This window comes from Plectropomus leopardus, chromosome 15 (assembly GCF_026936395.1).
Source record: "Plectropomus leopardus strain MGB_pleo_1.0 chromosome 15, ASM2693639v1, whole genome shotgun sequence".
Lineage (NCBI taxonomy): Eukaryota > Metazoa > Chordata > Actinopteri > Perciformes > Serranidae > Plectropomus > Plectropomus leopardus.
The window spans coordinates 2,138,704-2,147,017 of NC_142190.1; positions in this window are offsets into that span (position 1 = coordinate 2,138,704).

The window sequence follows — 8,314 nt, forward strand, 5'->3', positions numbered from 1 at the left end:
AAAACTAAATGAAGAAATAAAACAAAATAAATGGATTCACTAAATGGATGAATGAATGAGCAATGCAGATTTGTCTTGTATTCGTTGTCAGAATGCTGCATTTGACCTTTAAAATTCCTCTTTTAACCCTTTAAATCTGAGCAAACTGGTGTCATTTTTTTTCAAAACATAGGAAGAAGGCATTGAGCAACTTAACAACAAATTTGTAAAAGTGACATAAAAATAACATGAATAAAAGCAATAGCAAACAAACAAAACCAAAAGAAAATGAAAAGAAAAAAACCCTGGAATACGTAATTGTTCTATATATATTTCTTAATATTTTTCCCAAGTCATTTCATAATTTTCTAATGATTCTTCTGTTTAAAAATTAAACTACACTGAGAGACGTCTGAATGAAGCACAAGAAAACTGATCCAGGGTTTAAAGGGTTAAAGAAAAGCCATTTCATCCAGCAGATGTGGCTCAGCCAGGATAGGCCCGTGTCTACATCGCCCAATCAGGCCCAGATTTAGCACCATTACACATTTGGTCTGATTTCTTTCAAAATATGGGAAGAAGCCAAATGCGCAACTTGAAAAAAAATGACATGAAATATGCCTGTGTTTGTGACAGTTACCCCTGGGCCTGATTTGGGCAAAAGTATTTGGGACCAAAGCCGGCTCACATTTGGCCCCATGGAGCCGAAGTCAGCCCGAAGTCAGCCCAGTCTCAGCCACAACTGGGCCGAATCTGATGGCTACCTGCACAGCACCTCCAAAACGTTTTTTTCAGTTAAATGTTGAATACATTCTCTTTAAAGCTGGTATTATCTTCATGAGTCACCAACACGATCTTGACTTCATCGTGCACATCCCCTCAAAGAAATATCGCTCCATAAACTCCTTATTTCCATGAATTCCTTCACTCAATCTCGTTTATTTGTTTTTCTCCCTCGAGCTCAGAAGGAGCTGAACATGTCTCAATGTGGTTTTATTTCACACATACAAGATATTATGTAGTTCTTTCAATCGTCTCATTACGAGGAAAAGCCAGAGGCCACTCTCTGAATTGTGCGGCAATTGCTTCCCAACACTAATCCTTCCTGAGCCGTGGAGAAACGTGCAGGCTGCCCGTGGCCATTGACAGGGTTTTCAAGGACCAATTCATGGCTCCTTCGAGGGGTGTCACCCGAATCAGCAGCTGAGCCAAAACACGGAGATTCTGTTACACTGAGCTAATTTTCTGAACCTCCAGGACAGGATTGAGTAAACACGACACCACACAGCCGACGTTCAGCCCAGCCGTCAGCTTTTTAGGTACCGAGTGTGAGTGTTTTGTAGCAATCTGTTTTTGAGGTGCCTGTGGCTTTTAAGGCACCAAATGTGGGTGTTTTGTAGCAGCTTCTCACTGTTTTTCCAGCCTCTTTTTAATTACTAAACATGGGAGTATTTTAGCAACCTGTTACTGTTTTTCAGTGACTTTAGTTGCAAAAGGTGGGTGTTTTGTAGTAACCTGTCACAATGTTTCTATCTAAAACCAAAATTTCAGTTGCAGTCACAACCAAAATCGAATTAAATATCTGCTGTAGTAAAATACAGGCCCTCCTGCACAAATTTAGAAAACCACACAAACAGAAAATATTAAACCTGCTAGCAAACCGTTGCTTATCCAAAAATCCTTGCTTATGGCCACCTGGTGAGTTCAGGTCAAATACTCACTCTCTTTTAGCTCTGTTTTTGGTCTCTACCAGTTAAATCATAGGTGTGTCATTTCAAGAAATACAATACAAATGTCCTGTAACACAGCAGGCCTATTGTATCACACACGTCAGCTGTTTGCTGCGAAGGAAGAGGAAGCAGACGCCTGATTTTCGTTAGAAGAGACCGGACGGAAGACAAATGTGACGGAAAAAGATTTAGTGCATTATAATCTGCTCCCAAGGTGCCAACAGAGTAAATGTAGGCTACAGTTTACACAGGGGAAGAGAAAGATAGTGTTTCCTTTTTTTATGACTGGCATGATTGACCCACTAAACACGGTGACGATCGTGACGTTTATGAAAACTATTTAATATCATCTTCTTTGCTGTCTCTTAAAGATAAAACTACGACTGTAGCGCTTAATCTACAGATGACTCCTCGCTCCCTGTCGGTTCACGTTACTGGCTGCCTCCATGAGATGAAAGGATTCCCAGCTGAGACATATGTGATAAAGACGGTCAGCAGTGTTTAACTACAGTTCTGATCTGTAGCTGTGAGTTAGGGTGCTTTCACACTTTTGTCATTTGGTCCGGACTTTCGGACTTTTCAGTTTGATATGAAACAAAATGACATCTGTGAAACCTCCCCTGGACCATGGTCCAGACCAAACAGCTGAACCTTGGTCCGCGAAAGGTTCAGACCTTTGTAAAAATGACAGGAAATAACAGCAGGCTTACCGGAAGAAGGAACACCAACGTTACCAAAACAAAATGAGCCGTGGAAGCACATGGGGAGAAGAAAATTTGTTCAACCATTCTGCAAAAATAGCCTACTTTTTTCCAGCAGTCTTTAGGCCCATTTTAAAACAGCACGCGTAAGCAGTACGAGACAGCAGCCGAGCTGCAGCGCGTTTCATGCTTATGGTGTTCACACACGCAGCTTTGTTGCTGCGTCGCTGCTGCGTCGCTGCTGCGTGAGTTCTGTATTTCCACATTAATAAGCACAAAATCCACCCATTTATAAAGTTAATCTTCTACAAAACTCTCTCCTGTTAGCGTGACCTGACCTAGCTAATGATCATGGCTATGTCCATTTTCAGTCTCACCGGCAGATTCTGGTGCATTTGAATGGTCGGTGCGATGACGTCTAATGTCCTCGACAAACACTGTAGTCCGATGTAGCCACTGTTAGCAACCGTCCTTTTAAAGACCTTAAATGTTCAAAAATCTGGTTTATACGGGCATATTTTATGTTAAGAACAAAACCTCTAAATATCTGTAGCCTGTGTTAACCACAGACCTTATTTAAGGCATTTTACCAAAAGCCCATTAAAAAAAACAGAGACTTGAGACAAGGGAACCGGAAGTGCAAAAATGCTAACGGACTTCCACATTTTAGGACTTCTTGTTTGTTTAAACCAAAGACTGGATATAAAGATGGACGAAACGCCCCTACTTACCCCCGCTACGCTGAAGTGAGGTTAAAATATCCGTGATACGGGCGTTGCCATCTTACAGGGGTGATGTCATTGAGAACCAGAGCTGCGCGAGTTCCCATCAAAACACCGTCTGACCAATCATGAGCAGCGCCATTGAATGGGAGCACACGGATTGGCTGACACAGCTGTCAATCATGGCAGAAAATGATTGACACTTTTGTTTAATTTAAGAACTCATTAAAACCAAATTTTTTATAAAAATTATCCCTTGAACAAATATCAGGGTGATGAGAGCTACTTTCAGAGACAGTACTTTGAGTTTTTATTTTGGCCTATGTCCCATTCACTAACATGGAGAGGCGGGCTTTATGACCTATACTGCAGACAGACACCAGGGGGGCGATAGAGATTTAAAATTTACAGTGCAGTGTACAGAGCGGTAAAGGGATGACGAATTTTTGTAGGCCAACAAGGAAGTTAACATCGCACTGGTTCCCTGGTCAAAACCCTTTTTCGATTTTCGATTATATCCAAAAATTAGCTCTGTTGACGAACACAAGTGTATGATACACGTTTTGTTCAGCATGATAATCTTCACAGATGAACACCACTTTTGTGTGTTTTGAAGCGTAAATGAAATCGCCAGAAGCAAAAAGGTATTGTTAGGCTATAAAACAACTGCATCCTCATCGCACAACTTAAACATCACCGCGACAAATGCTGTAAAAACACTTAAAACACGATCGAAAAATATCATAAACAGATAAATCTACAAGTTCGACTGCAGTGCATCTCTGTAAAGCTGTAAAGGCGGCGAGTGGGTTTAACGAGCTTCTGTGTCCACTGAGATGACGTCTAACGACAAACACTGTAGTCCCATTTAGCCACTTGTTAGCAACCACCTTTTTTAAGACACTTAAAACCCTAAAAGTTCGAAAATCGGGTTTATACAGACGAATTTTATGTTGTAGAACAAAACGTCTTATTCAAGGCATTTTACCTAAGACCCATTCAAAAAACACAGAGACTTTGAGACGAGGGAACCAAAGGTGCTAAAAGGCTAACGGACTTCCACGTTTTAGGCCTCATTACTTCACCACTGTATGGTTTAAACTCACTGCTCTTTAGAAAAACGCCGTTATGTGTTTGGCGTTCTTCTGTGGTGCGTCATCACAAAGTTGCATCCCTACTACTGGCCTGGCATGCATACCACAGCGTTTTTGGTTGTTTTTGCGGATCCTTGTACCCGAGGGTCATTTTCAATATTATCGTATGAGGGGGGATTTTTATTAAAATGCAAAAACATTTTTCCGTTTTTAGTAGTGCCGTTCTCGTCTAAACGTGGCCTGACCTCTCTGACTTTAATATATATTTACAGCCGATAAGTCCACTGCACTCGGATGTTTGTGCTGCTCTGCTGCAGGTAAAAGGGCTACGATGAAAAGAGGACACAAAGATACCACAAACAAAAGGCCAAAGGAAGACCAGTCTGCTCATCTCCCAGTTGGCTTTCTGCGCAGAGATACACAATGTGAGCAAACGGGACGTCCTCAGAGGGGATTCGTTTTCTACACGTCTTGTCGGTGTGTTGATGACTTGGCGAGGTCAGCCCATTGTACATGTTCTGGAGTGTGTTTTGCATAACTCCAACAGGTACCAAGTTCATGGTTAGATCACCTCTGGGTGTATGTCATGGGTTACTGAAACGCCTTTGTCTCGTGGTTTTCAGGGTCTTGAGTTTGAACTTGACACAAATAGTGAGTCGTGACATCCTGCCACCTTTGTCTAAGACAATCATTTAAAGTGGGTCACCAAGACAGCTAGTGTTCTGTGTCACAGTTTCACCACCGGCGACACGGATCACAAACATCACGCACACGTCAAGACACGTTAACCTCTTTATTATCAAGTTCCTTAATTAGAAATGAACGACAGCTGTGGGATGTTACATCAAATAAAATGTGGTTTCAATAGATAAACTTGATCTGACATGTTTGATTTAATGATTTCAGTGACACATTAGCACATTTCTAGAATTTTTGGAGGTTTCTGGATTTTAGGACATTTCTAGAATTTGAGGGCGTGTCTCAAAGTCTATAGGATTTTTGGACATTTCTCAGATTTTAGGACATTTTCTCAACTTAAGGATTTTAGGATTTGTTTGGGATTTTAGAACATTTCTTGATTTTAGGATGTTTCTAGATTTTTTTTTAACTTTTCTAGGATTTGAGGAGATATCTAGAACTAAAGGATGTATCTCAACATCTTTTTGATTTTTGGACATTTCTCAGATTTTAGGATGTTTCTATTATTTTATGTTTAAAAAATAAAAGTCCTCTGATACTTTCACGGTTTTTTGGGCGGGAGGGTTGTTCTTCAGGGATCTTCAGAGGTATCATGACTGTGGATGTGCGTTAAATGATTAAGTGGATGCAGCAGCAGCAGTTTTGGGGATTTTTGCTTTTTACATTTCTCTCCCTCTCTGGGTTTTGCCTCTTCCAGCAGTCTGACACACGTGAGCAGACAGAGATGGAAATGGGAGAGGGAGCGGCCCCAAGGACACCCTGATAACACACAGTGGTATGCTCAGTCTCCCTCTTTCTGTCCGTCTCTTTCACTCTCACAGTGAACACAAACCATTAAAGAAACTCCCAACTAACTAATGCACTTATCTGAGCGGCATGATGCAAAAACACTGACAAGAATACAACCGAAATGTGGACAGAAATGCTCAGATCTCTGCACCACCCAGTGGTCACTCACAGCACGCTCTGCCTCTGATGGAACATGATATTGAAAAGGTATGTACATACCTCTGAGGATTTATACATTTCAATATCACTGCCTTTGCCAAATAATGAAATCTCAGGAAGCTTTTTATCAAGCAGCCAGGGATCATGTGAAACAGGGCCTTCCTGTTCATTATATCCTCACGTGAAGGAAAGAAAAGTGAGACATAATGTGAGATGATAGTGTAGCAGTCGCATGTTAAAGTCAGGACATAAATCTAATAAACTGCCGTAATAAAATATTACTGTGAGGAGAATGAGAGCATAAAGGGACTCAATTCCACATTAAAGGAAAGGTAAGATGCACCTGGTCCTCTGCTGCTGATCAGGTGACATAAAGGGACAAGAAATTAAAAAAAAAAAACAAGGTGTCACGCTATCTTCACCGGTTACTACCAGCCTCCCCAGTCCCTCTGAACCATGCTGCTGTCCCCTTCCTGTCCATGAGTCGTCCCTACTGAGTCCTCATTCCCTCTCCGTGTTGCACACCTGTTCCTCGTCTCCTAATCAGCCCACTAATGGGACTGAGCCATCATCCATGTTATTGATTTCACCTGTGCTTTTTGCTGCAGAAAGTGAGAAAATGTCTGGACTCGATTCTCCAGAGCATATAAACATACCTGTATAGGGACTGTTTGGCTCATTTTACATGGTTTTACTTCTTCTTTTTCTCAGAATTTTGGCTGTGTTCATGCATATGGCATACATTATTTTTGTTAAATCTTTGAATTTCCAGCTCAGCTCCTACAATAAACTAAAATACACTATGGAAACAAAGTTTTTACATCCAAATTGTTAAGTGTAAAAAAGTGCTCCATTGAAACCCATTTAAACTGCAATTTTCTGTGTATTTGCTGGACACCTTATGTCAAGCTGCCAACTGCATTTTATTTTTATTTATTTTATTTTTTTTACCATGTTTTTGACAGACAATCAACATATTTGCTCAGGTTTCAGTATTTTTAAGTGCTTGCGAAAGGCATCTGAACACAGAGCAAAAAACAAACAAAAAAAACAAACAAAAAAACGGATGTCCATCCATGTTTCAAAGGGTTAAAAGGGTTCATTGATACAAATCATACCCAGAAAGGACACATTAAAAACACATTTACATCAAAACATTTTTGAAAAATATAATGTATGTTAAAAAGAGCAACCGATACTTGATTGTGGGTGAGGACTGATTAATAACCTCTTTTCTGATCAACAAAGAAAAGATCAGAAACATATGGAGGCAGATGAGCAAACTTCTAAAACTCTGCACTGGCAGCCTGTATCCACTAGTGGTCATCCAGCTCACACAGGTTAGCTGGTCATGTCTACAGAGAGTGTCTGCAGCTCTGCTATGATTGAGAAAATGCACATAGAAAACTGAAATCTGTAAATGCAGCCATAAAAGGTGAAACTTATTTATTAACAAAGACATTTAGAAATGGTAGAGATGTATATAATGAGTCCTGACAGTACATAGCATACTCTATTCTTATTGTATGACAGTTCAAATCAGATTAAAAATGGATTTTGGTTTTCGTAATGACTGTCATTCAAATGCAGGACAGGTCATACAGTATTAAAGCGGACAGTCTTTAAATGATGAGACAAGGCACACAAAGATATGAGCAACCACACATTATTTGTTCCCCTTTAGTAATTATATTTATTCATTAAAGGTTATTATTGTAATTAATGTTTAAAAAACAAATAATAAAAATAAATATTATGATTAATTAATGATTCTATTAATTTATTAACTTTGACTATTGTTATTATTTTTATTATCATCATCATTATTTATTCATGTTTTCAAGTCACACACTGAGAGTGCATGTGAAGACAGCACTATTCCTGCACAAAAATACCCCCCCCCCCTTTCATTTTTTCTATTTTTCATTATTATTATTATTATTATTACTACTACTAGTAGAACTACTACTACTGCTTTTATTCATTTATTTATGTATTTATTTATGTGTCATGACTATTATTATCATAATAAAATATTTAGGCAGCATTGTTCATGCACATATTTATTATTATTATTAGTAGTAGTAGTAGTAATAACGGTAGTAGTTGTAGTAGTAGTAGTTGTAGTAGTAGTAGTAGTATTTATTTATTTTTGACAAACTGAGGACGCACGTAAAGGCAGCACTGTTCCTTTAAAGGCCAGTACAAAGAAGTTGGAGACACAATATATGTACACAAAATATCTTTTTTCCTAATTTAATTAATTTATTAATGTAACATCAGTTATTTATCCGTTTATTTGTGTTTTATTTATCACTGACGGTGTGATTTACTGATTTAATGTGAAGTTAACCGGAACGCTGCTTTTATTTTGAAGTCATGTTTTACCGTAATGCCTCGTATATACCGGACGTACCGTAAAACACCGCGGGGACTAGCTT